This window comes from Aythya ferina, assembly GCF_964211825.1.
Source record: "Aythya ferina genome assembly, chromosome: 22".
NCBI classification, from domain to species: Eukaryota; Metazoa; Chordata; class Aves; order Anseriformes; family Anatidae; genus Aythya; species Aythya ferina.
This window is the reverse complement of record NC_140320.1, coordinates 6614559-6642036: the sequence shown is the minus strand read 5'-3', so window position 1 is coordinate 6642036 and position 27478 is coordinate 6614559. Positions and strand designations below refer to the sequence as shown.

Sequence of the window (27478 nt, the reverse complement as noted above, 5' to 3'; positions counted from 1 at the left end):
CAGCTGAGATTTATAATTAGTAGAGATATGTGTGGAGCTAACAAATTATCGGCGGAGCCAAGCTCTCTGCAGATAATTGCATGGGGCTGTGCTCGGCATCTGATGGCAGCCTCCGGACCCTGCTGCCAGCCGCCGGCTCGGAGGCGCTCCGGGCACCACGGCACTCATGGTGAGCTGGAGCTCAGTTGTACAGCGGGTTACAGGGGATAAAATGAGGCACCTGAAGCATCCATGGCAGCCCTCCCTGGGAGAAAGAGGAGGAGGCAGGATGAAGACCTCATGATCCATTTGTTCTCAGCAGGGCAGCAACTCCAACACCTCCATGTGCTCCTTTTCCTTCTCAACCACAGATGTTTCCATGGGTGGAAGATCAGGATCTTGCTGTGCTGGGAGATGCCAGCTGATCCGAGAGAAGAGCTGCTGTGGTCCAAGATGTGGTGGCCCCATTCTCTCTGTGACCATTCAGAAGATGTGAATTTGTCCATGCTGCTTTTTCTGCCTTCTTCTGTCTTCCTGAGTCTTCCCAAGTCCTTGCTACTACGTGAGAACCTGCAAAGGAAAGTTGTTACAAGTGCTGTGAAGTTTTTGGGGGAGAGGTGAAGCAGGGAAGGGCAGGAAGCCTTTGCAGCAGCGTTGCTTCTCTTCCAGGCAGCCCTCGGCACGTCAAGCTGCGAGGTTTCATTTCTCTTCCATTCTGCCTCTGCCATTTCTTCTGGAGGCCAGAAGGAGACCCTGGTGGAATATTAACTCCGTGGTCGCTGAGCGATTATTTATTACAATCATTGCTTTCGGGTCCTTTGACTCGTCTCTGTTAATTAGACTGCAGGGTGTAATAAACGTGATGGAAAGTGCCCAGGCAGGGTTTGGCAGGGGCTGGGGCTGCTGCAGCTCGTGGAGGAGCCGCTGCGCTGGGCGCAGCCACCGCAGCCAGCCTGAGCTCTGACCTCACCCGTCCAGCAGAAGGGCAGAGAGGCTTACGGAGCTGAAATCGTATTAAAAGAGAGACCTGGCACTGAGCTGTGTGACCCTGCTGGAAATGAGTTCAGGAACTGTGGGCCAGGTGCTGCCAGCGGCCACCCTGCGCGCTTCCAGCCCTGCTCGGGGGCTGTGTGGCAGCGATGTCCCCGATCCCACAGGGAGAAAATGGGACGCCAGCACAGGACGTCTGCAGGGAGCTCTTTGTGAAAGCAACCTGTCTGTTTTAAGTGTCAGGGCTCCTCTCTTCCAGTCTCTGCTTTGTGTTTTCTCAATGCTTGGGCTCAGGCCATTGAAGCCTGGCACAGAGCTGCTCACGGAGCTGCTGTGCCCCACGTTACCCATCCTGGCTCTCATCCAGGGGCTGGTCCCCAGGAGATGAACGGTGCTATGTGCATCCCAGGGCATCACGGGGCGGGTGGCAGCTGGGCCTGAGGCAGAGCTAACCTGCCCCTGCGCTGCACTGTAGAAATATTAAGAAAGGAAGGAGAAATGAGCTCATTTAAATGGCATTTGAATCCCCACCAGGGACTCCTGCAGAAGCAGACTGAACAGTACGGCTGAGCGCTGTGTTGAGAGCTGCGAGCGGCTCTACTCCAACAGTTATTTAAAATTTAAACCCACAAATTAAACAGGTTCTTTCTTTATGATGATAGAGTCCACGTCCCCAGTCCCCAAACACCTCTCCCTCCACACGGCAGTGCCGCAGGGGCTGACGCTGGCTAAAATATCACTGTTCAGCAGCAGCGTGCGGGGTCCAGCGGGCTCGCTGCCTCCCCACGCAGCCCTGCTGGTCGTGTGTCCCTGCCTCTGGCCAGGTGCTTCCAGGCTGGGTTTTGCTGGGGCTGAGAGAGGCAAAGCTGCCACCTTCCCCTCACCTCCCCCAGGCCTTGACGGTGCCCTGGAGAGCCGAGGGGAGCTGCAGTCTCGGCTGACTCCTGCTTTGAGTTTTATCTTCAGTTTTTAAATTATGACTGAAAGCAAAGCCATGGTGAGAGGAGAAGAAGTCCTGACATTTGTGTCACAAAAGGAAACCTTTCTTTCTCTTTATTCTTTAAAGGCTGGCTTTTCTCCCGCAGCTACCTGTTGCTCTGAATGGATTCAGTGAAAGGAAGCTTTGGGATGGCAACGCTGAAATTCTGAGCCCTGCAAGAAGAGCAGACGTAATGGTAGAGAAATGTACGTGTCTTACAAAACAGAAAAATTAGGCATCATTAAGAGCAGCAAGCTTCCCTCTTTGCAATGTAATGATGCAAAGCAGTCTCCATAGCACAGCTTTCCCTCCAACACAGCAGGGCGAAGCAAAGTCCTGCTCTGGCTCTGAAGTCATGGGGGGAGGAGGAATTTTTCCATTGATACTTTTTCCTGCAGAAGAGAGGGGCTTTAATTAAATAAATGGGCTGATGAAATGCGTCTTTGTCCCTCAAAAGTTCACAGGTTTGCCTCAGAAACGCAAGCACTGCTGAATACTTTCTTAATCTACAGCATTCCAGGTCCAGTAGCCCCTGGACAATATATTTAGGCTGTCACGGTTGTCTTTGGCAAATTTGTGCCAGTTCCTCATTTTGTTCTCGTTGTTTTAGGAGGCACACAGCTTCCCTCTTGCTGTCCCATCCCCTGGGAAGAGGCTCCTAACCTCCAGGGTCCAGCACCGGGGAGGTTTGTGTTTGTTGAGCAGTGCAAGAACTTAGGGCAAAAGGGGGAGAGGCAGAAAGAAAGGGAAAGAAAAGGTATTTCATTTCAGCGCAAAACTGTCCACTTTAAATACCCTTTTTATTACATTATCTGCATAGTAATACTAATAATAGATCTTGGTGGCAGTTCTAATGAGGCTGGAGAGTATAAAGTTTCTAATAAAGTTAATTGTTGCCTTTAATATTCTCATACATTTATACATGGTAAATCTTTAAAGAAGAAAACACCCATTTCTTTCCTGCTAAGCATCCAGGACTGGTCCCTTCCTTGATGGGCCAAAAGCACGTGCTTGGTGGGCTCCCTTCCCCGACAGCACAACGCGAGTCGGCCCCAAGAAATCTCGGTTGGTGTGTGCCGGGCAGAGCTGGCAGGGGGACGGGAGGGTTTTTGCTTGCTCTGGGGATGGGGTTGAACCGTGCCTTAGTTCCCTGCTTCAGTGAGTTTGTTTGCTGTGTGTAATTCTCCAGGGATTGGTGAAAGCAGGTAGAAACGGTGCGATAACGTTATTTTGTTTTCCTCCAGTGTTTTACTTCGGCTTTTCGTTTCCAAAAAAAAAACCTTCTTATTTGAGCCATTTAGTAGGGAGTAGATTGAAAAGCGTTACAAACCACGCAGGACCTTTCTCAGGCTGAAATTAAACATTTGAAGTCCATCTGAAGTTGAGTTTCTTGCGCCAATAGAAAAATCCCTGTCGGCTCGCCCTGCTGCCCCTGGCGTGCATTTTGCCTGTGCTCAGGGGTGCCTGGGGAATGCAGCACCCTCCTGCCAGCCCCTCTGTCAGCGCTGGAAGCTGTGCCCCCAGCTCTTCCCTGTTCCCTCCTCCTCCTCCTCTCCTTCCCCTAACCTGCTGCTCCAGCGGCGGGTAATTTATAGGAGATGCCGCCATTGGCTGTGCCTGAATTCATAACAGGTGGTTGGATAATTAAGTGTGCTTTATGCACACAACACTGTTTTGCTCAATGTAATTGCAGATTCCATATAAATAATTCACATGGAATTATTATACTGAGGACATCGCCCGCCTCCTCATAATTTGCTTAACTGAAATAGGCTCTTTCATCACTAGCAGTGATTTGCTTTAAGACCATGTACACAGCATCCTTTACAGGCTGACTTCGGTGGAGATTACTGTAAATTTAATTAAGTTATGCAAATTGTTTGTCCACTACGTGGTGAAAGGGTGTAAGGCCACTGGACCGTGCAGACCAAGGGCAGTGAACGGGAGCAGGAAGCCTGACGCCTTTTGAAGGAAGTGGATGATTATTAATAATAAAATAATAACAGTGACCAACATGTAAGCGGTGCCTTTCCTCCTGACAGTGGCTCTTGTGATTTTTACTAAAACTTATAGGACATCACAGCCGAAATTTACACACACAGGCAGGGGAGCAGGGAGGGAGGTGACAGCTTTCCTCCGCTGCGGTGTGGCTGAGATGGGGAAGGAGCCGCCCAGCACCAACGGGGAGGTTGCCCACCAGGTAGCCCTGGGCAGGAAGCACCAGTAGGGCAGTGCTGTGGCAAGCTGTGCAAGCCAGCACCGCAGCAGGGCCACACCAGGACCCAACACCTTGCACCCGCGTGGCCACGAGCATCCCACTCCCCCGGCACCCCGCTCCTCTGCAGGACACCTCTCCTCCCAGCGAGATGCCACCAAGGCTGGCGACTGGGACAGGAGCCTGAGCACAAGGTGACCTTATCTCGTGGCAGCAGGCAGGGCAGGGCATGGCAGGGCAGCCCCCCCGAGGCCAGGGAGCCCCCAGCACAGCCCGCTCCGGGTTGCGGTTACCATGGCGTGGCGGCTGCTGGCGCCGATAAGGAGGACAAAGCCTCGCCGCTGTTCAGCAGCGCTCGCCGAGATGAGGCTGGCAGCTGGGGAGCAAAGAGCTGGTCCTTGCTGTCTCATTGTCTCCTCCTCCTGCCATCTCTCACCACGTTGACTTCAGTGAATCCTCAGAGGCTAGGTGTGAGGGCTGGGGGCTGCACTGGGGCTTGGGGGGCCACACTCTGCAGCTGAGGCTCTCTCCGAGGCTGAGGAATGACAGAGGGGTGAAGGTGTGCATTTGTCTCAACCTTAAGGAAGGTAAATTGCTGTGAAAGCTCAAAAGATTTTGTTGACAAACAGCTGGTGTGGTGAGGGCTGACTCCACTCACAGCCTCTGGGCTGGCTCCTGTCATGTCCCCAGGGTGGGGGCACCGGGGGGGCTCCCCTCTCCTGCCCTCCTTGCTTGGTGCATGGCAGACCGGCTGCTCCTTGTCCCCGTGAGCCACCTCCTGGGCCTGATCTTCAGAGCCAGGCTCCTGCTGCTGGCGAGAGGCAGGGCCAGCTCCCTGCCTCCTGCCTCCGCAGCCCGCTGCCCCTCTTTTTACGAGAAATTACGGCGAAAACTCGCAGCTGCTACAGCAACATTAGCCTCTGCACCTCTGTCCTTGGGACCAGGGGCCCCGCGGGGATGATGGATGCGTGGCCACCGCTTCCTGGGTGCTGGCTGGTCGCTGGAGGCCGTTGTTTATTGCCTCAGCCCTGATCCTTCCTCCCAGCCTCCCCTCCTCTCCCCCAGCCGCTGTGCCACCGTAAAACATCCTGCTTCGGGGGCAGACTGGAGGGCTCCTGGCAGCACGGGGAGTGATTTAGAGGTGCTGCTGCCTGGCCACGCAGAGGCTGTCTCCCCAGTCCGAGCAGGGACACGGGCTCCTGCTCCTCACGCTGATTTACGGGGCCAGACCCCTCCACGCACGGGCAGGGAGGCTCGGTGGTGGCTGACATCTGCAGCACCGTCATGCCCTGAGAGCATCAGCTGGAGCTTGCTCTTGACTTGCCAACCTGTGCAGCATGGTGACAAGTGCGGAAGACAAAAGGATGCCACAGCAGGTGATGCTGCTGCTGTTCCTTGGCTGGAAAAAATACCCGGGGCTTATGTACTGCACAGCACTGGCAGTTGGGGAGGTCACAGGGGAGCAGGTTTCACACTCCTGGCTCAGGGCTGGCAATGCAGCTGGATCACACGTTCAGGAGGAGCAAGCGAGGGCTGGGCAAGCACAGGGGGATGCACGGCGTGTCCCTGTCCCCAGCCTAGCCCCACCGCTAGCTCGGCCCTGTCCCAGTGCAGCTCAGGGGATCCTTCTCTCACCCCTTGGCTGCAGCTCTGCCACATTCAGGGCTGCCCCAAAATAAGGACGGACAGTCCTGGTCTGCTCCAACCAGGTGGGGGGAATCTGGTGGCCCCCGAGACCTGTTCCTAGCCACAGCCCATGGAAATGGTCCCCCAAGGCTGAGCCTGGACCCACTCTGGTCCCCGCGGCCCCTGTCCCCTGCCAGGGCTGAGGTCCCTGCACTGCTCCCAGCCAGGGGCTCACCCCCTCCCAGCCCCGGGCACACTCTTGTCATTAGGATTTCTGTGTTCCTAACGAGCACTTGATGAGCTGTCGATTATTCATAAACACGGGAGCACACACTCACCCTCTGCGCGCACCCTGGGCTCGCGGCGTCACCCGCGGGCTGCAGGCACCTCCTGGTGAAGCAGCACCGAGAGCTCGCCCCTCCTGCCTAGGGATATGGAATCACTCCAGAAACATTAATTAAGAATGAGTCTACACAACCCCCCTGGGCAGCAGATCGTATGATTATCCCCATCCTACATACAAGGAGGCTCAGGCACAGACAGACTGAGCGACCTATCCAAGGTCACTCAGCGTGTCAGTGACAGAGATGGATTTAGAACCCAGGAGGTGGCTTTAAAAAAAAAATCTCCTTATCTGTGTTTTTTATTGCATTTAAAAATAAAACACAGTTATTAAATATCATAATACCCATAATACATTTTAGACTTGAACTGCATCCAGAGATGCTAAATGATAAATATAGCTATTATCAGAATAAGCACTCAGTGAAATTGATAGCTAGCATTTGTTTAATGAGTGTGTATATATACACATAGAGAGGCACACATGTGCGTGGAGGGGGGGAGACTTTTTGTGTGAATACAGAAAGGGAAATTCTGATGTAATAGCCTTTTGTCAACTCACGGGACCGAATGTCCCAGGAAATCATTAAGACAGGGACCCGTTCCTGAGCACTTGGTGCTGGCACCAGCGGGCTGCACGCAGCCGCGTCTCCAGGAGCAGGCAGCTGGTGTCAGCGCTGCCCTCCCTGCAGGGCCAGGGGGAATCCCACCTCCCTGCCTGCTCAGTAAGCAGCTCGGGGGGGAATCCTAATGTCTGCTGAAGTGTTTGCAGTACAGCACTGAACCGGGGGTGCTGGGGGTGCCTCTTCTGGTGCCTGGGCTCCTGCTCCATGAGGCACCTGCCTGGCACCTGCGTGCACCAGCTCCTCCCGTGGCACCCAGCACCTCTGTGTGCATGCTTTAAAGCAAGCTCCGCTGCCCCTGTAGAGAAAGTGTTAAATTCTGTCATGCTAAAGGTCACAGAGAGACCCAATAAATGCCCAGTTTAACAATGGGGAGAAATATTTTTATCGGTAACCTTTTGAGAAGCTAGTTTAATTGCATGCTAACAGTCACTCACTGAGGGCTGCTAGGAGCTACACGGAAGGCAAATGACAACAGTTTGAAGGGTCGTTAAAGTTTGACTCTGGGCTTTGCTGAGTTTGACGGGGTGGGTTCCCTGCATGGCTGGCACGTCTCCAGCACTGCGGGAGCATCCCTGCAGCCCGGCTGGTGGCACAGGGTGGCAGCCAGGAGCCACCGCTGGCACAGACCTGCAACACAAGGGCAGGTGTAGAAAGGGTGGTGGGATGGAAGGTTTTTCAGAGGACCCTGCTGAGTTTGGGGATGTCAGATCTTTTCTTCTCGGTGCCTTTTTGTATGCAGAATGCAAGAGCTGCAGTGCACAGGGCGGGGAGGATACCCCCACATGCATCCCCCCAGGATGGAACCAGCTCATTGAGGGGTTGGAGCAGAGCATCTGGTGGGGCCGGGCAGCTGCAGCGCATCACGGGGAGCCTTTAAGTTGGTGCTGCCCCAGACAGCTTACTTTTGGCAGGAGAACTGAGAGGAGCAAGAGCTCCTTCTTGCAGGGCTCAAAGAGGTACTGACAGTGGGCAGATGGGCACAGAAGGCACTTCCCTGCCACTTTCTCAGCCCTTGCCAGCAGAGACGAAAGCCAGGAGGTTCCCAAGGCCTGTTTGGAAGCCAGGAGGCTACCACCAGGAGACTACCTCCAGGTACGTGTGGCATCTTTTCAGCCTGGTGTATGTGCAACAATCACTGTAACTCATTCTCCTACTGCTGCTTCTGTTGGCTGTGGAAATGCTGCAGGCCCCTGCAAAGGCACTGTCCCCAAGTGTCCCTGTGTCCTGCTGGAGGCAGGTGGCTGGTCACTGTGCCGCAGGGCAGAGCTGTAGCCTGCGGGGCTTGTAGTGATGGCTTAAATATTTCCCTGCTCTCTGTTCCGGGGGAGAGAGGCTGCAGCTCTGCTAAGTGGCCGAAGGACTTGGAGTGGGCCTAGGTGAAAGTGATAATGGTGATAATTGAGGGCTAATTATCTGCTGCTGCTGGCAGTGGGCCACCAGGTGTCCTGGCTGGCACAAAGGCAGAGGCCAAGAGCAGTTCCCCCACTGAGGTCTGGCAGAGGAGAGCGGCTGCAGTTGTGCTGCTCTTTCTGGGAGGGTTTTCTCTACACCTGCACAGTGACCTCCCAGAGGTGTCCTGTGCCAGGGAAGGAGGTCTTTGGGGGCAGGAAAAAAGAGAAAACACTGCTTTCAGTTCAGATTGCTTCCTTGTGGTTCTATTACTTTAGCTCAGCTGAGCAAATCATCTAGCTTTGAATTCACTCCACAAGTATTTCTGCTCAGGTGGTGCCCCCTTCTCTAACCCGTAATGATACCTCTGATGTCGTGCTTAAGCAGGTTGTTTCCCCTCTATAGACTTTTAATCTCATAATTTCCCAAACTGCTCTACCTTTATCTTTCTAGGCTCTAAATCTCGATTTCCATCCCATCTATAATGGCTTGTTTCAGTTGTTGAGCGCTTACAATGCAGAAATTAATGTCTCCATTTTAATAGCTGTAGGGAAAGTAAGGTGCCAGGTCTGCTGCAGTGCAGCAGGGTATCTCAGGGTACCTGGGTGCGAGTTTGGCCGCAGGGTGTGGGAGCTGCACACCTACTGCAGAGCCTGCTGTTCTCTTCCCAAGGACTGGGTGTTTGCTCTCTGATTATTTGGACTCCCCTCCTGTACTTGGCCTAAGCGAGTTGTCAAGAGATTCAGGGAAGTATCTTTCAAAGCAGGCTTCACCTGGAGGAAGCACTTGTGGAAAAGGCTTTGTATGATGACAATTAAAACTGGTGCCATGGGAGGAGCAGAAAGGGGTCAGGACTCAGTTCATGCCTACAGCTGCTGGACCTGAGTTGGGGACAGAGAAGCTGAGTCAAAGCAGAGCCTGTATTTAAGGGTGCTGAGCACCCTTAGACCCTGTGGATTTGGGCAGGCCTAGGCACTGGATGAAGCTCTGGACCTGAGCGCCTCAGAGAAACACACTGCATGGTTTAGGTTGGGGACACAGCCAGGGAGTGCTCGTGGTAGCCAGAATAGCCCTGCCTGTGCTGTGGTAGCCAGAGCTGCTCGATACTAATGGCACTGCTTCCTGCAGGCATTACAAGGCTTCATTAATAAGTGTCAGGATCTGTTGCTGAAGGGGATGGAGTTATGTACAGCGCTGTTACAACTGCACGAAATGAAACGGGAAATTGAACTTAGGGTGACAGTGGTTGCTGGAGGAAGCAGTCCCCATGGGAAGCCTGGGGGACCTGGGGAAACATCTGCTAAGAGGACAGGACTGAGCACTTTGGTGATGTCAGATGAGGTATGTGGGGCTGGAAGGGGATAACACACAGTTATCCCTGTCCTAAGAAGTGTGGTGGGCTTTAAAGTGGGTTTTCACCTGGCTGCACATGGAGCTGGTGGTGCGGGGAGCAGCTCTGCCAGCTCTGTGGCAGCCCTGGGGCTGACCCGGGAGAGCCAGCCTGTCTCCTTGTCCATCCGCAGTCCTGCCCCCGTGTTATTTATTTATGTTTTAGCAGAAGCATAATATAAATAAAGCACCACCATAAAAATGTCAGGAAAAGTTCAAACCTATTCATTATCCATTTCACTCGGATTAAAATTTCCATCAAGGCTGCTTGGTTTTGACTTGAGTTGCTTTCCTTTTAATGAGCTTGATATAGAAGGTAAAAGATGCTAATTCATCCTTACATCTCTATCATCTCTCAGCTTTTGCTATATAAAGCATCAAGGTCGCATTCTGGGGAAATGTCTTTTTACCAAAGGTGCCATAATAATAATGAAGAAGCAATTTGTTTCAGCAAACTGCCTACAGTAATGAAGCTTAATTATAACCGTGTTATTAATACTGCTGCTTAAGGTAATTCACTTCTGAGCGGGGCGCAGAACAGTAAACTATAATTTAAACAAGAATCGAGACCTAATTTAAATCATCAGATCTGCTATGGAGAAAGGCAAACAGAATGACTGTGATCACACGCAGTTTGGAGTTTTCCCTCTGCTTGGCTTCCTGCGAGCGTCTGGAGCTGGGAAGGCTGCTGCAGAATGTCTCGGTGGTTTTCTCATCACCGTGCTCCTTTCTAAGGGCTGAAAAGGAACAGAAAGCAAACTTTCCCTCTCTGCTTGGGGGGACACGCTAATGCTTAGGCACCTGCAGGCAGCTTTCAACTGCTACCGACCTCTAATGTCTGTATAACAACAACAAAAAACCTGTATGCTCTAAAAGAAAAGTGATATATGCACTTATATGCCTGCAAAAAAAGCTTTCAGGGAAGCCCCAAATGGTCCCCAGAAGCTCTCCCCTGCCAGGCATGGCTTTGCCCTCAAGTGCCTGGCCTCGACTCACTGTGGTTTGTGGGATGTATGAAATGCCACCGTTAGCAAAGAGTGATTTTTTCTTCTGCTCTGTGTTTTTGGGCATTCAGCTGGAGCATTGGGACTCTTGCAAGTCCCTGGTGCCTCTCATCACGCTGCTGCTTCCCCTCCTGCCTGTCCCCATCTGCGTTCCTCCACTCTGGGTCTTTATTTTCCAGGCTGAGCATCTCCATCCAGGTCCCTTCATGTCTAAGCCCATTCCCTGCCTGTCAGACATGACTGTTTCATGAACTTCACTTTCAAATGCTCTTCCCTTCTTTCAGCCCTCTGCTTCCCCCCTTTTCCATGACAAGCTCCTTTCCCTTCTCACTGCTGTAAGCCCTGACATCCTCCTTCCCCAAATCCCTCATTATTTCGGTTTCTTCCCCGTGCTCTCTCACCTCAAAGCCTCCTTTCCACACCCACTCCCTCCAGCAGCCATCTCTGCCTCTGCTTCAGCACTCAGACGGTTACACAGGCTCCGTGAAGCCAAGTGACATGAAATGATATTTCTACGTTGCCAGTAATAACGTTTCCTTGCAAACCCCTCTTCAATAGCAAATAGTGAAAACCACAACAGCCTCTTTCCCTTCCCATTCCTCTTCAGGGCTCGCTGTCAAATCTGTATTTCCAAATCCTAGCATGCAAAATTCATTCATCCGTACAGGGTTCAGGCAGCTCAGTTTGCTTGGTGATTATACCCAGGTTCACCCTTGTCACTGCCAGGTGTGGCTCTGTTCGAAATCGTGACAGAGGAGAGGAGGTGTGGAGGAGAAGTAAATACGCCGAGCGTTTCTTCTCAGGAAGGGGAAAAAAGCCTCCATCACGGTTCCACTTGACTGCAGCCTCCTGCGGGCTGTTTCGTCTCATATTATCTAAGCTCCAAGGGGGTGTCCAATTTGAGGAACAATAACTATAAAGTCATTTACAGTCCCCCGCTGAGGCACAGCACATGATAGCCTGTGTAAAGCAGCAAACAGACGTGATGGCCTCTTCTGCGGAGCTGCTCTGGGCAGCGGTGCAGGTGGGGTGGGCGCTCCGTGGTGTGGGACAGGCAGACCCCCCTCCAGCACCGGGGGGCTGGCAGCTCACCTCGCCTGCTCCCAGGCCAGCAGTGACACGAGGACGATGCTTCAGCCCCTGCTGTGCTGGCAGCAAGGTCATCGGGGCTGGCATGGTGCTGAGGTGCGTGTGCTGCCTGCGTGCTGCAGAGCTGGCCGAGGCTAGCATTTTCCTTCCAATTTCCTACTGTCATGCGGACGTCGGTGCAGCTCCACGGAGGTTAAAACAGCTGTGATGAGCCCATTCAAGCTGCTCCTGCCTGTGGAGCTGGTTCAAGAGCAGGAAATTGGATGGAAGAAGATAGCTTAGTGCCCTACCTTCGGAAACGTGCTGGAGCGCTTGCTGCTTGTGAGCAGTGTTACAGGGACCCCAGGACGGGATCAGAGGAAGAGGAGAGAAGCAGTACAGGTGCAGGGGGCTGCCCAGTGCTCCTGGGGTGACTGCATCATGGACCAGGAGCTGTCTGTGTGCAGGGACCTGGCTCCATCCTGCTGCTGCAGGTGCAGGCTGGCTGGTTGTAAATGTCCTCCCTTTCCTGCAAAGCTCCTCTTCACTACCTCGTCCTGATGCTTTCAGTGTTTTTCTACTGGTGTGTGGGGTTTATGGCATTTTTGAGGACTGTGACAAAGCTAAATTAATGAATGGAAGCGATGTTTTCCTGGCACTTGAACTCAGTCCTGCTCCTCTTGGTTATTGCCCCAGCTCAGCTTCCAACAGCCTGAAATCAGGGGCTGGCGGACTCTCAAACCTCTCTGCAAACACCTCCCAGGCTGAAGGATGGACTCCTACCTGTGTCCTCAGAGGGTCTTCTTGTGGTTGGGGTGTGCCTAACAAATCTTTTCCTCAGGAGGTTTTCAGCATAATTTTGCAGGGTGAACTGGCTGTTTTAATGCTTCTCACCACAAGGCGTTTTGCCAGCCTTGCTGGGAGGCTGGGGCTGCAGCCCTTTCCCTGGGACAGTGGCGTACCTCTGCCCACACCACAAGAAGTGTGATGTACTTGTGTCACGTCAAGTTTGGCCCTGGCTGTGAGCAGCAGCAGTGACTTTGTCACCCCCAGAAGGCTGACACAGGCAGGGGCAAGAAATTATCCATGTCCTTTATCCCCCAGCGCTCCTGCTTGTGGATGCTCTTCCTTTCCTCAGCCTTGCTTCTAGTTTTTTTTTCCCTGGGGGTCCCAGGCCAGAGTTGGGGTGTCCGTGCTGCTGTGGGGTTGCTGCTGGTCCCCTCGGTGCTGGTGGCTTCTGCTGGGCTCACTCGTCCCAGCTGCATGCTCTGCCTGCACACTTCAGAGCTGCATTCCCGACCTACAGGCGTAATCCCTGATAAGAGACTTGATCTCAGCAGGGGAGAGTCAACTGGCAAACACCACGAGTGATATAAAGCAGCCCAGCAGGACTGAATGCATTACCTCGAGATTATTTTAAGAGAAGGAGGGAAGAGGGAAGAGCCAGGAAAGACAAGTAAAACCCAGGTATTGAATTTTCCGGTGTACGTGTTGCCTTGTGAATCACCTGCTACCTCCCAGGCCCTCCTCACACTAACTTTTAAGGTTAAAAACAAGTCCAGCTTCTGTCTGGGAGATGAAGTGGTGCATGTGGTAATGTGGAAAAGCTGGAGGCTTTCATCCCTCCTGCTCGGTATATCACCCAGCACAGCAGAGAGCCTTTCACCAGGTGAGGGGCTCTGCGAGCTGCTTGGGGGTGGCTGCAGAGCCCGAACCCTCTGAGAACAGGGTGAGAGCTGCAAGACCGGGGGGTAAATGAGCTGTGTTCCCTTGGGAGGTCTCCTCAGGGCAAGAGTGAACCGAAGGGAGCACTGGGAGAACAAATGATAAGGGATGCACCTGCTACGTGGGATTTAAAAATACTCCTCTGAACTGGCAGCAGGACTATTCCTGCTAGATCTGTTTAAAGAATAAATTGTTTCAAAATGAACAACTCGATGACAATTTATATGGATGTTCTACATGATTCAATACTGGGGGAAAAAGATGAACCTATTACAGTAATTAACTTATTGCACATCAAAGCAAATGTGCTAAGGAAGCTTTTCTGTGCAGTGGTTTCCTTCTGTTTAAGAAGAAAGTGGGAAAAAAAATAGTGGGAATGGTGTGTCCTTCCTGCTGCTACAGCTCTCTGGTTGTGAGTTGCTCCCCAGGGGGGTTTCACACATGGAGACCACCACAGGGTGGCTGGGAAACCTCCCTGGGTCTGTCTGTCCCTCCCCAGAGCCCCTCCAGGGGAAGTCCTTGTCCTGGGCTCCCTGAGGAGCACCCACAAAGCACGAGGTCAGGGCATCGTGATCCGTCCCTAGCAGTCCCTTAGCCTGGATCTGGCGGAAAACAGTCTGAGAAAGGGAGAAAAAGTAGTCAGCAGGGACTTGAGGAAGAGCAGAAGTTTTAATTGGGTTTTATCTATTAGTTAATCAGGAAGTATTTTGGTGACAATTAGGTCAAAGCCTCTGGCATATCTGTGAAGCAGACATCCATCATTAGCCCTACCTGGGCTTGCAAAGTGGTATTTATGAGTTTCCAACTGGTGAAAAAGCCCTTCTAAGAAATTAAGGTGAAATTCTCACTCTTGACCATGGGGGGAAGGCTGTCAGCCGTGATTGATGGCCAGGAGCAGGGCAGAACAGCTGTTTATTGGGTCCGGCACCGTTTCAGAAACCTTTGTCTATCGGCAGCAGCTGGTCCTTGAACGCATGCGAAGGTTTTTTGGGGATGGTGGCACCCAGCATTGGGGCTCCTCCAGGAGCTGCCCCTGCTGCTCCAAGCCAAGTGGCAGCAGGAGAGCCCACGCACCACGGGGACCGTGCCCCGGGTGGATGGGCTGATGTGATGTGTGTCTGTGACCACGCATGGCACTGCTGGTTGTCTCTGAGGGGAGCAAAAGGAGCACCTGCAGAAGAAATGATCACAAAAGGCCAGCACACGGCACTGCCACAGCAGGCTCCCGCGCGCAGACGCTGGGTTTTGTGATCCGCAGCCTGTGTCTCCGCAGGCTGCTCTAACCTCATTGCTGCAGCGAGAAAATATTATTTTCCCTGAGACGGTGTGCATGCGTGCCAGTCTAAATGAGTATTTTTCACACGGCTCTGTCCAAACATGTTTAAGTCCTTAAAACTTGGTTACGTGCCCAGCGCTCTTCTCCAGGAGAGAATAGGGAAGGGAGCAGCCTGGGGAATTGCTCCTGTGGCTTTGGGGCTGGTGCCTGGGCAAAACTCAGTGCAGGTGAGACAAAAGGAGGCTGGCAGGAGGGAGGGTGAGCAAGGGGAGGCCAGGAGCTGGAGAGGATGGCCAGGACAGAGCCTTCCTGTAGGGTCCGGGTCTTCTGCTGGGTGCCACCAGGTCTCCTGCATGGTTTATGACCCCCCTTTACGGGGCCATGAAAATTCGGGGTGGTGCCCAGTGAGACCTGCCTGACACCTCGTCCTGATGTCTCCTAAAGCATTTGGCTGGCTAAGCTCCTGCCTATTCTCAGGGCTCTCTAAGGCCCTTTGTAAACATGTAAAGTTTAACTCCCTTATTGCAGTTTGCACTGGCAGATGAGCAAACTGACTCTATTCCCCGGAATATCTGTGTGGGACAGGATGACAGCATGTGTAGAAAAGCTATTTAAGCACACTTCAGTTACTTTTCTTTTGTGCTAATACTGGTCCATTCAAACGAAACAATTTATTAGACGGGGGTCAGGCGAAATGGCAGCTGTGTTTGGGAGGCTGCGTAGTTATAATATTGACTAAAGATTGTGTTTTTCAATTTTCAAAACAATGTTAGAGCAGTAGGTGTTCTGGAAAGGAAATTTATTGCAAGTCAGTGAAAGATTTGGATACAACTACAAATCATGCTTTTAAATTGTGGAAACAAAATATTTCATTTGGTCTCACCTGGGTTTTGTTTGGGGGTGTTTGCTGGCTCTCGCTGTGCTTTGTCACTCACTGACATCTTTTGGATCTTGAATTTTTAGTTCAGTCTGAAATGAACTTTATTATTTTCAGTCTGTCAAGTTCTCAGCATATAAGAGAACCTTTTCCCTGGTTTTCAGGTGAATTCCCCAACCGTGGAATTCACTTGGATGAAAAAAGTCCAGGTCTGCTGCCCTGCAGGGCACCTTTTAGGATGTGTTTGTTCATTTGGGCTGTGCTGGGGGTTGTACACTGAACAGGAGGTCAGGATTTTCCCTGGGGAGTCAGGAAGAAAGTCTGCTGTGTTGACTTTGTTACTGCAGACCCTCAGGAAAGTGCTGCAATTTCCCAGGCATGAAATGGGAGTGATGGGTAACGTCCCTTTCCCAAAAGAGCGTTGGGATAAATCTGTTCAGCAAATACCACCTCCTGCACGTGGTGAGCAGCTCAGCAGGGAGAGCGAAGCAGAGGCTGATCTGCTGGAAGTTTTCTTGCCCTGAAGGATTTCCAAGCCATAAAGAGGAATAGTAATAAGCATTTAAGGGTCTTTTTTGTTAAATAATTCTCATTACAGAAATGTTAATTGGGTGTCTTATTAACAACCTTCTTTCAGCCTGTCTAGCTCTTTGGGGAGGGCAGGGGGAAAGGGCAGCCCTGTGTCCAAGTGCCACCCTGAGGTGCCAAGGGGACAGGCAGGGGACGGTGCTTGGAGCTGGCACTGGATGGGAAAGGAGAGGAAGAAATCACCCTGAATTACCAAGGCCAGGTATCAGCAGCTCTGTTGCTCGGTTACACGAGGTCCCCCTCACTAAAACAAACAAACTGGCCATTTCTTTGCAAGTTTGCAGGAGCCCTCCTCTTTTAATTAGCTGCAGCAGAGGCTGTTCAGCAGGAAATGTATTGAGCTGCTGGGCACACTGGGTACATCCCTCCTCTAGGTTAAGTGGTGATTACTCCTAATTAGGAGCAAATAAATATTCTATGGGCTTTGGACTGCTGCAAGTGACCAGTGGAAATCCAGAAGTGTTGGAGGACGTCTCTGTGCTGGCTGTGAGTCCTTGCTGAAGCCGTCAGCCCCTGCCCTGCTCAGCTCCTCGAGAGGAACTGCAGCTGCTGGGGCTCTTGGTGTGCAGTGGGGCAGGACGTGGGTATCCTCTGGGTGTACAGGACCAGCCCTGTTGGGCAGGCAGCAAGTAATACACGGGGAAAGAGCACAATCTGGGTAGCAGTCTTGTCTGAAAAGCATCTGTCCAGCAGGGCTGCTCCTTCGAGTAGGCGCTGATATCTTCAGTGTTCAGGCTGCGTGTTGTAGATGGAAGGATGTGCATAAATGCATGAAAAACCAGGGGAGATTTCCACACACCTGTAAAGAGAACAGCGGAGGCTGAATTTCTGTGCTGGGCACGTCAATGGAGCTATGCCACAAAGGAGCTGAGCCCTAGCTGAGGCTGGCATGCAGTCCTCCCTCCCCACTGCTGCCAAGCATCCTGATCTTCACTTGCTAAGGTGTTCGTACATCTCCCCTTGCTCCCCACAGCTCCTGTTCCGCAATGCAGTGCCCTTGGTCTCTCCCCATTTCCAGCCTCCCTGGAGGTTCTTCCCCTGCAGCCCTGAGTGCCCGACTCCCCGGTGTGTCTAACAGCCTGGCCCTGGGCGAGTGATTCACCCTGCCCCTTTGGCACAGTTTCTGCAGTGGCAGAATAAGGCTAATAATAATTACCCAGCTTGCAGGGATGCTGGAAGGCCTAATTAGCTAATGTCCATAAATGCGGTGCCTGCACCTGGAGTTGCTGTTGCTGTGTTTCTGGTGCCTTTGGATTCCTTTTCCCTCCTGCTTCCCAACTGCAGGCTGGTTGCAGTACGTCCTGGAAGGAAGGATGAAATGCGGCTGCAGCTTTGTCTTTTATTACGTTTCTGTTCTGTAATAAACAGCAGTGGGTATTCATTATTATTTAAACACCCCATGCTTCTGAAGTCTTATTTAGGCGGCGTTTTTCCACAGCATATGTTGGAATTTACAGTAAGTGCAGTCGCTCTACAGTCAACATTTGGTTTCTTTCACCCACAGACTGTGGTGCTAATTAGGGGAGGTTTTCCCTTGTTATCTTGGAGGTCAGGCATAGCAATTAGCATTTTGCAGAGATCTAAGAATAGAAGTGGCAGAGCTCAGCCTGCGGGAAGGCAGGTGGGGGGACGTGGCCCTGTGTCCCCAGGGTGCTCTGTTTGCCTTGGAGGTGCTCGGAGGAGCTGGATCCCCTTGGAGCAGCTCTGACCCTGCTGTGCTTTCTGTACCACGTCATGATCCAGTGTGACCTCTGGGCAGCCCCCATATATCCAGCCCTCCTCTGTGCTGCTGGTTTTTGGTAGCTGCCATCAAGCCAGGCCAGCATGTCCTGCAAAAAGAAAAGGTGCAGTTGCCTTTCCTTGTCAGGAGGGTTCTGCTTCTCCACCAGCATCTTGTGCAGAGGTGATGCCACCCCAAGCAGGGACCCCCAGACTCCTGACCCATCCCTGTGCCGGCTCATGGAAACATGAGGGCCACGAAGTGATCATATCCCAGGTTGGAAATAGGAAAAAACACAAATTTAATCCACTGAAGAACCAACCAGTGCCTGTGCCTTTGCTTTCTCAGCAGCAACCCAACTGAAGAGGGCTATTGAGCTTCACGGCCAAGCTTAGGGACTAGATTAATTAATGAAGGGCTGGGGTGGGCTGTCTGTGATCCTATGCTCCCAGGCATTAGCCTGAGATGAGCTTCTGAAGTGTTAACGGGGCTGGTCAGGGTGCAGTGTAAATAAGGGCACCGGAGCCTGTCCTGGTGTATTTGCACAGCGCACAATGCAAAGCTTTCCAAGCACGGGCTTTGATATTGTAGAATCAAATTAAACTTTTTCCTCCTCTGAACTCCCTCCTAGCCAGTGATGCCAGCTCTGTGGGATAAAGAGCACCGCAACCTCCAGTCACCATGGCTGCTCTAGCAATTTCGCCTTTTATACACACGCGCAGCCTAACAATAGCAGAATGGGTCCCTGCAGGCAGGGAATATCAAGCAAAGCCGCTTTTGTGATTCTGCCTGCAGTGCAAAGCGAGCCCTGCTTCGTAGCTCTAGATATTATCTGCAAGCTGCTCTGTGTAACTTTATTTAGATCTTTCTGCATTAATTGCATGGAGAAGGGCTCAAAAGTTCAGAATGTGAGAGAGGAATCTTTGATGTAGGAGGCTGTTGTCTCGGAATAAAGCTTTATATTATTATGTAAAACATAAAGGGCATTAGTTAGGAAACTGTGCTGATTAATTTAAGAACTCTGTCTTCGCCAGCTCTTCCCCCTCCTTTGTTTAATGAGAGAGGGGAGGGAGTCACTTGGGAAATGAACCTCTTGCCGCAGGCTTCGGGCAGAGGACGGCATGAGAGATGGAGAGGCTGCTCCTCTGCACGGGCCTCGTGTCCCAGCCCAGCCAGTGCTCCGCTGAGGGTGTAATGAGAAAGCTGCACCTTTCCCCCCTGCCAAAATCAATAGGGAGACCTAGGGGGTCACCTAATTGGATACTGCTCACCAAGAGGCCGCTACAGCAAGAAACACAAGCACAGTGCTCCAGCCTGCCTGCCAGATCATAAATCATGTTCCGAGCCTGGCGCAGGCTGCTCCCCATCTTGGTGCTTCATTGACTGGGAGCTGTGGCTCTGCCCTGCACGAGGGAGCTGGGGGCCCATGGGGATGTGCCCGGGGCCATGCTGGGCAGAGCAGGGCTGCCCAGCCTCATGGTCGCACTGCCTTCCCTTGTGTTTGTCTAGCAAGGACGTTTCCTTTGTTAAAACAAGGGGAATTACTTGGTTTTGCTTATTTACTTTGGCACTGGCTTTGGGAACGGTCCAAGGATGTTGGCTAAACAAAAGCTAATTAATTGGTGGTGGCTGGTGCTGCCCAGCCACCGCAGGGTCCCGCAGCGAGCAGGCTGCTAAGGCTGGGACGGGAGCCGGGCCTCCCGCTCTGCCCCGCTGGGGGCTGCAGCTGCTTCTGCTTGCTCCCTTCCTCTGATTTCGTTGTTCATCTCCTCCCCTGCTTGCCTAATGCCTGCAGATTCCTGCCACTAAATCACCTGCCGATAGGGGATGTTTCCAGCTGCACCACGGGGATGTGAGGGGAAGGAAAAGGGGCTGCTGTGAACAGTGGTTGAAAAAACAAATCCTTTGGAAAATGCTGGGCAAAGGTAACTGGGAAATGAGCCTTGCCAAGCCCCTGATGGAGCTGAGGCAGCTCTGTTCTTTGGGATGCTTCCTTGGGATGTGCTGCTCTGCCTGGAGCTCCCCTTCCATCGAGCAGGAAGCCTTGCACTAACCAGGTCAGTCTCCCTGATTCACCTGCAATTAACAAAAACCCGCACTGCCATGTAGTTAGCAGTGGCCTGAGCTGGAGCTGCCTCAAGGTTTGGGGTGTCAAGCCCAAAGTCTGAGGAAAAAGGCACATAACAGCTGGGTCTCAGAGGTGTGTGGGGCTCCGGCTGCCTGCTCTGCTGCTAATGCACCTCTACTGCAACATCCCTGGAAAAATGCAGGGAGCTTGCTTGAGAGCCTGTGCGCTCTGTCAGATCCACCCAGAAGGATTGCTTCAAGAGGAGCAGGAATAATCACCACAGACCCAAGATAAAAAAAATAATAATCAAAGATTAATCCTAAAAACTCTCCTTTAATCTTTGTGCTTCCAGACCTAGTCTCCCTTTCATCTAGGACTTTGCTGTTCTCTAGTTATTCTACGGTTACAGAAACCACAAGGCTGTAAGAGGGAAAGGGGAAAAAAAAAAAAAAAAAAAAAAAAAGATTAAATTAATGAGCAGGTAAGCAGGTTTATTATTTCGTCTGATCCTTCCTTCCTTCCTGCTAATTTCTCTGAGCCAATTTGGGAGGTAGAGCCTATAACATTAACTTTGTGACAGACTATTGTATCCATTTTCTTCCTTAAACCATTTATCTGAATGATATTAAGATCCAATTTGCATAGCTACTTTAAGGAACAGTGCAGTGAGCGTGTATCAGCCAAGCTGTGGCGTCTGACAGGAAGCGCATTTGCTGGCATAAAAATAATGAAACAGATACTTTCAGCTGCTTGTAATTATAGAATATACACTACGCCATAATTACACAGTAGCAACAATAGCAGCCGCAGCGCACGAGCTCTCACCTTTGTGGGATCTGCCTGGCAGAAGCTGCCCCCGAAGGCTCTCTGTCCGAAAGGAGCTGGGGAGTGCAAAGATCTGCTGCTTAGGAAGTGTGGCAGCCTTTCTAAAGGCTCCAGGAAAAAAAATACACTGCCTCTAGAATGAGTGGGTAGAGCTGTAATTATGGAAAAGATGCAAAGGAAGCTGCAGCAGAATCTGGGGAGCGCTTGAAGAAGTGGGAGGCAAAATGCCTGCTTGGAAAATGGGTGAGCATCCTCTGGAGCGTGGCTGAAGGCTGTCCTAATGTTTGCTTCGACGTTAAGGCCAAGGTTAGACCTCTCTATGCACTGGGCATGTGAGCAGCTTCTCCACAGGACTTGGAGATGCACTGGGCAGCTTGCATCCCATGGTTTGAAATAATTGAAATGGAAAATGGGGAGAGGTGTGGGAGGGAGGTGTCCAAGTGTCCAGGTACTGAGCCTGCCCTGTCTGTGGGGACTGCCCAGAGGTGAGCAGAGGGATGGGGCACTGGTCCCTAACATGCCCCAGGCACACCTCCAAGAACACCCCAGCCTCCCTGTGCTGGGGTAGAGAAATTGCAGCCCTGCAGGCCATGGCCACAGCATCTGTCACTGGGCCCCAAAACTCCTCAATTTCCCACCTCTTCCAAGCACTTTTCACTGTCCTTGAGCAGGATGGGGCCGGGTGCTTTAAGCACACAGGACAGCAGCGTCCATGTGCTGCTGAACTCTCCCTGGGGAGTGCCTGCAATATGCCAGGGCACGCTGCTGCACGGAGAGAAGCCTCAGTTCTTAAGGATTCATAGGAGGAGGAGAGGGGGTTTGTGTGTAGAGAAGTGATTGTCGTGAAGAGGGGCTGGGAGTCGCAGCAAAGCCAGGACTTACACTGCACAAGAGCTGGCCCCGGGGAGGCAGCGGTCTCTGAGGACTCATTCCACTTCTGGTGCCAGCATCTGAGTCTAATCCCTACTTCTAGCTCATTAATTGAACCACAAGACGAAGTTTTAAGGCCAAGTCCTCAGCTGCAGTAAGTCAATCACCTCTGGTGGAGCCGAGCCAGCATTTGCTGGCTGGTGTGGGCTCTCCGGTCCCTTACATCGCTCCTACTTGAAATACTGGTGGCACACTTTGGTGGAGGGGAGGTTGAAGTGGTTTCTGTTTTATTTGTGGTGTTGTGCTCTTCAAAACTGCTCTGACAAGCTCTGGTCATTCACAGCTTCCAAAATGGGTCCATAGGAGGCACAGGGGGCTGCCACAGCTGCTGGCCAGCCGGAGGGACAGCCTCGGTCCTGGCTGTCCTGTCAGGCTGTGGGTGGAGGTGAACAGCTCCACCAAGATGTCAGTGTCCTGTTTGTTCCTCTGCTGTTCTCTGTCTCTAAAATGACACCAAAATAATTCTGTGGTCCTATATACCAAGCTGGCTCTGCAATAAGAGGGTGATTTGAGGAGAATCAGAGCCCCTCGGGCATCATGACAAATGCTGATGTGATGGGAGAGGGTTGTGGGAATTCAGGATTGAAGAGAAGCACTGGAAGGAGGTTACCCGTGGCCCACAACCTGCCTGGTGGTTTCTGGGCTTCCTGCCCTGTGGCAGCAAGGAAGGAGGCAGCCATTCCACCAGGAAGAGCGGGTGGCCACATCCTGGATCCCGCATCCCATCCATCCAGCGAGCGAGCAGCCAAATGTGCTCCCCGATCGATTGGGCCCCGGTGGAAGTGCTCCCAGCCCTGGGCTGGGCTGCTGCCAGCGGCGAGCACAGCACGAAGCAAGGTGTGTGTGTGGTGGGGGAAATGAGTTACGGCTGCTGGCGGAGGTCGGTGTCCGGGGCAGCTCTCACTGACCCGTTCAGGAAAGCAGCGGCGGTGATGGATTCTCCGTTGGGTCTGTCTTGCTGGGTGATAAAGCCTTTAAGTTAATAGTTATGAAGTGGACGCAGGAAATAGCCTTCAGCACAGCACGTGTCGCACCAGGCTGATGTTTTTAAGCCTTCCTGATTTACAGTGTGGGGCTGGGTTAACTCTGCTGTGGTCACACCTCGTGGCCTTGCCTGGGTGAATATCCAGTCCCCAGCCTGAGGCTCTGAAAGGGAGCACAGGGCTGAGCTCAGTGCCTGGTGTCCACAAACAGTTGGTGGTTTTAATCCCAAACAGAGCAGCAGGACAAAACCCTGACAGATCCTCTGTGTGTGCCCCAGCTGGGATCAGCCCCCACAAGCCAAGTCCCTGTGGGGATGTGGGGGCTCCACGGGCTCTGCTCTGCCTCCTGGACCCAAGACTCGCTCCTTTTGCTTCCCCAAACTTTTGTTTTTAATGATGTTTGTTACAAAGCTGTTTTGCTGCTTTGTTTCTCTCCGTCTACCGCCTCCTTTCAATCCAATTATTGCCTTGTTGATGGTTCCTTGAATTTAAGTGATCGCTTTCGTTTGACCCCTGACTTTGAGGTCCGTCTCTCGCAGCCCTATCCAGCACTGTCTGGCGAGTTTCTTCATTTCATCTTCAGCTGCTGGAGCTGCCTGGACTTCTCTGAAGTGCTGGTGCTGTCTCCGAAGTAGAAAGCTTTTCAATTAAGCATTATTTTTTTTAGGACTCATTAAGGGGTGTACTTCTTTGTGGGTAATTATTATTAATGGCCTTTCTTTTTAGCAGAGGCTCGCCACACTTGCAGAGAAGGGGAGTGCTGACAGAGCCGTGCACACGGGGGGGCCGGGGGTGCGTAACTGGAAGTGACGGAGAGTAATGTCTCTTACGTTCCTTCATTAGTGGCACAACACTTCTAAGGGAATGTGTGATGGGGAGCAGCAGGGCATGGTTTCCACCCCCCAGCAGCCCCTGCCACCCCCTGCACCAGCACAAGGGCTGCTGAGGCAGCTCAGTGGCGGGCAGGGGAGGTTCTGCTGCGGGGCTCCACGCCTTGCATCCCTCCGTCATCCCTGAAAACAGGCAGGCTTCGATTTCCATGGAAATCCTTTTGTCTGTGAATCCCAGAGCGTTTCATGCTCCTTACCGAGCCAACCTCGCAACACTCTGCGAAGACAGCTAATTGTGTCGTCGTCGTTGTGCAAATGAGGAAACAGACGCTTCGGGCTCCTGACACAAATTGGAGGCTGAACGGGGAGCAGCACAGCCAGCCTCTGCTGCTGGGGCTCCTCTGTTCCCTGGAGCTGCCTTTCTCCTGCTGCTGTGCCCCTTGCCGTGGGCCAGAGGGCTTCCTGTGGGTCCATGGTTGCTTCCTTCCTCCTGTTCCCTTCCCTGGGTATGCACTTTGTGCCCCTGAAGTCTTCAGCTCACAGACTGTTTAATGTGACCTGGAGGAGCCCGTGCAGACCTGCAAGCACCCAGTAATTCAGTTTTCAGCCAGGGCAGGCGGACACGGGCAGTCAATTCCTCTCTCCCAGCCTCCCGCTTCCCCAGTGCATCAAAGCATCTCCAGCACGCTGCTGTGCATGACCCGCTTCTGTATCCAGAGCCACTCACCTCAGCGTGAAAGCTCATAATGCTGCGGTGATCCTGGGTGCTCTGAGACCCCCATCCACCCGCAGGCAGAACACAAACCACAGCCCGGAGCGAGGTGCTCTGGGCAGACAACGGCACAGCGCATCCCTCCCCAAACACCAGTGCCTTGCCAGCGCTGCTAGTGCAGAAAGCAGAAAATGGGACACGTCCCTAGGAAGCCCAGGTCTCAGCTTCTCGGGGAGATTTGAGCAGAGATGAGTGCAAATGCTATACCCAGGAAACTCCTCTGTCTGCCAAAGGAAAGCAATGGAGTGAGAAAGGCAAGGGGCGGATGTTTGCAGAACAGAAGCGCTCCCGGGGCCACCCGATCAGGAGGGACAAGCTGTTTGCTCTTACGGTGCTTTGTGGTGCCAGGAGCCTGCAGGGTGCAGTGGGGATGTGGAGCAGGTTGTGCCATCCCTAGGTGAAGCCCCCAGGACCCCAGCAGGAGCCTCTGTGGGTAGGGGGTGTATGAAGGGCTTGCAGCAGTCTCAGGGTTCAAGTGTGATTCAAGCAGCGTACAGACAAGAGCAGGATGATGCTGCAAAGCCATTCCTAGGGAATGTGACTGTCCCCTGATTTATGAGCAGTCATTTGGTGAGTTTCTCTCCATCAGTTAATGCAAAGTTTCCCCTGCTGCTGCCAGCTGAGCCTACACTTAAAGGAATTAAACTCCTCCCAGGGCCCTGTGCTGCTGAGGGATTAAAACACTGACTGTGCCATGGCTTGCCAGTAGGCATCTCTGCAATCTCCCCCAGCCTCCTCTGTGGAAAAGCAGTGCACCAACCCCTGGGCATTGATGTGGGGTCCCCTGCCCACCTGGGGATGGAGATCTGCTCACTTGGCTGCCCTGGCTCTGCAAACAGGCAGGACAGCCAGCATCAGCTACACCTGCTGCTGCTGAGAGGGCTGAGCTGCACACGACAGCCAGAGAACTACTTTATTATTTTATTTTTATTATCTTTTTAATGAAAGCTGAGGCTCTGGAGAAGGATGGGGAGGCCTTTGCATGACCCCACCAAAATATCTCATTATCCTTCAAGGATGGGCAAACACCCACACCGATAAACACTTGACTAATGGACAAGCCTCTACATCATAAACATTGCCTCCCCGTTTGCACTAATTGTCCTCCTTGTCACTGCTCTTTGCAGAGTGACAAATGATTTGGTTTTAATGGAGATCAAATTCCCCTGTCACTCTTAAGTAATCCCTTTAAGCCAAGGATGAGTCATGTGGACAGGACAGAGCATGTGGGGGAGAAGATTTCAAAAGAGATGTTCCCTCCTTACCTGAGTCATCAATAACAGCGATTCCAGACCAATTTTCCCCACAGGCATATTTTCTCAGCCAAAGCCACTTTGTTTCCTGTAGCAGAAGCAATATTTATCCTTCCCCATGCTGCAAGACCAAGCGAGCACTTGATGGAATTAAAAGGCAACTCATTCAAAACTGGTGCACGAGTGCCTTTGAGACAATTCATAGATGCAGGGTCATTTTCCAGTGATAACTTGGTAAGGAGTAAAAGAATTATGACCGATGTCCAGTTACTTTTGTGAGCTGTTTAATAGACTAGAAGTGGGCCAGGCTTACAGTGTTCCAAGACGTGGATGCAAACCTGAACGGTCCCAATCTCTGGGGACTCATTTGCATGCTGGGTTTCTGCATACTCCCCTCTTGGAACTAAATATTAAAGGAAAAGTATCAAATCCCTGAGTTCTCAGCCAAAGTTAGTGGAAGTGTTATATGTGAGGTAAAGACTGCTGCTCCCTCTGTTCAGGCAGCGTACCAGGAGGAGAAAGTCCTCCGTTATCTAGGGCGTTCACGCAGCAGTTCAGAAGAGTTTACAGAAAGCCTTCATTTACCGGGGGCCACGAAGCATCTCTCAGTGCCTGTTACAAACTTCAGATCTGGAGGAAAAGAGAAACATAACAAATGTGTGACGGTGAGAGCAGGAGAGTGGAAAGCATTGACCTTAGGCCTTCTCAATAGCAAGGAATTTCTTTATACCTAAAGAAAAAAGGAAGAGTACTCTGATTGCTGTTAATATGATCTGAAGGAAAAAAATTCTTCTCAACCCCAAATCTGTCAATTTAAATATAAGCTAAAGAGCAAAAGATGGCAGCCAGGCAGCTGGGAGCCACATGGTACCGTGCTGGTGTTAGTGCACCTCGGCTTGTGCTGCTGCTTGCTGTGACCGAGCTCCAGCATTGCGAGGACAGCAATTAAAAAACCAGCCAGACGCCACCAGGTAGGGAACCTTTCTGCTCCTCATCTGCAGAGGCCAGCAAAGGAGTTGTGATATTTGGTGTTAATGTCATATTCGCATGGTAAAAGCATGTTAGCCCATGTTTTTGTCCGACAGCAGATGATTGTCACATCAGAGGTTTTATTCTGGCTCAGAAACCAGAGAAGCACTGTGAAGTGCAGAGATTTACCTGGAAGATATGTCAGGAAAGAAATCAAACAAGCCACAAACAACTCCCTTTCAAAAATTATCTCGGGGAGTTAATGATGTAACAAGCCTTCAAGATCCAGCTGGGTGAAAAAAAAATCTTCCAGCTGCGATTTGATAGCAGCCTCCCATAGCTAGGAAGTTATTAAAAATCTTGCCCCAAGGAAGGGCCCACTGTACGACCGCTGCCTTGCAGTTGCCAGATGATCATTCTGTGATTTTCTGAGGTGATTTTTTTTATTTTAGAAAACAAATTTAAAAATAAAAAAATAAGAAAAAAAATCCCAAACTTAGCTTCTCATCTGCCTGACTCTCTTATTCTCTATTTTTTAGTTGCAGCTGGCATAAAATAGAAGAGTCATTTCCCAGGCTTATGCAGTGCTTTCTGCCCAGAGCTGCACAGCTCGAGCCTGGTGCATCTGAAGCCCTTTGCAGCCAGCGCCGCGGGTGCCACGGAGCCTCCTCGCTCCATTGACTTCTGTGACCCTGCAGCCACCGGAGCTGCTGGGGGATGGCACGTACCTGCTCATCTTTCAGCTTTTGTTTCTGTCTGCCAGAGTTTAAGCTCTCCGGGGCGGGGACTGCTTCTTTCAGGGTCTGTGGCGTGTGGCAGGTGGGTCCCACCAGGACCCGCAGCCGCCAGGAGGACACCAGCAGTCGCTGTGGCAGGATGGAGACACGGTACGGGTACGACTGACTGCATGTCCTGGTGGGCTCCCAGGTGGCAAGTCAGCTCTTGCTGGCTTTCTTTATTTCTATGGACAAGAGATGAGCCCAAAACGCAGCTGCTGAGCACCAATTTGTAGGACCCATGTGTACGCCGCAGTCCTCCGCTGACATTGCTGCGCT

General features: G+C 52.0%; 1 protein-coding gene and 1 long non-coding RNA gene across 2 annotated transcripts in view; one reads left to right on the top strand and one right to left on the bottom strand.

Moving 5' to 3' along the window:
• Positions 1 to 27478, bottom strand: part of APOC3 (apolipoprotein C3) — a 214537-nt gene that overhangs the window by 133186 nt on the left and 53873 nt on the right. The window lies entirely within an intron of this gene.
• Positions 7680 to 23576, top strand: LOC311422505. Its single transcript, XR_014685385.1, has 3 exons — positions 7680 to 7849; positions 21660 to 21710; positions 23329 to 23576. It is a non-coding gene; the product is annotated as an uncharacterized lncRNA (long non-coding RNA).